The sequence below is a fragment of the Myotis brandtii genome, unplaced genomic scaffold (genome assembly GCF_000412655.1).
Source record: "Myotis brandtii unplaced genomic scaffold, ASM41265v1 scaffold975, whole genome shotgun sequence".
Classification (NCBI taxonomy): domain Eukaryota; kingdom Metazoa; phylum Chordata; class Mammalia; order Chiroptera; family Vespertilionidae; genus Myotis; species Myotis brandtii.
In genome coordinates this window covers 212858-213362 of record NW_005372049.1, presented here as the reverse complement: position 1 = coordinate 213362, position 505 = coordinate 212858, and the positions used below count along the sequence as shown (strand labels likewise).

The following is a 505-nucleotide window of genomic DNA, read 5'->3' as shown; positions in this document are numbered from 1 at the left end:
TCGCCCAGTCCCTGCCCAGCTGAGTAGGCACCTCATTCAGCTCCTGTGCGGAGGTAAGACGGTGGGGGGGCGGGGCTGAGGCGGGGGAAGCGTGGAGGGCACGGGCCGGCGTCCTGGCCCCTCCATCCGGCTCTGCCTGTGTCCGCTCTGGGGACCGTGGGAGTGGACGGAGCTCCGTGTTCCCTCCACGAGGGGCCGGGCTTTGGAGGAGGTGACACAGGGAGAGGGCTCCGGAGAGCCCGGCTGGGAGGTCATTTCACGGGGTGTGAGCCCAGCTCGTGGGTTAGAGGGTCACCCCCGAGTCTAGCTCCCCTCGTCTTCCCAACGCGCCCGCAGGGAAATATCCCCTTGATTTTTCAGCTCCTCCTGCTCCGGCCGGCGGAGAAAATATTTGGGGGGAGGGCTGCCTGGAGGGTCAGGAATTTCAACCACATTCCAGGCCCAGGGAGTCCCTCCTCTGAGGCATCCTCTGCGGAGAAGGGGCATTTGCGGGGATCAAGTTGCC

At 65.7% G+C, this 505-nt stretch overlaps 1 protein-coding gene across 3 annotated transcripts in view; it reads left to right on the top strand.

The window, feature by feature from the left end:
* TNNT2 (troponin T type 2 (cardiac)) overlaps positions 1 to 505 on the top strand; it is a 12929-nt gene that overhangs the window by 2008 nt on the left and 10416 nt on the right. Inside the window, exon 1 of one of the 3 annotated variants that reach the window (XM_014533424.1) lies at positions 17 to 53. The exons of the other annotated variants lie outside the window; for them this stretch is intronic. The gene's annotated coding sequence lies outside the window, so the exon portion shown is untranslated. Of the gene's footprint in view, positions 1 to 16; positions 54 to 505 lie in introns of those variants that run through there. 3 annotated transcript variants of the gene reach the window in all.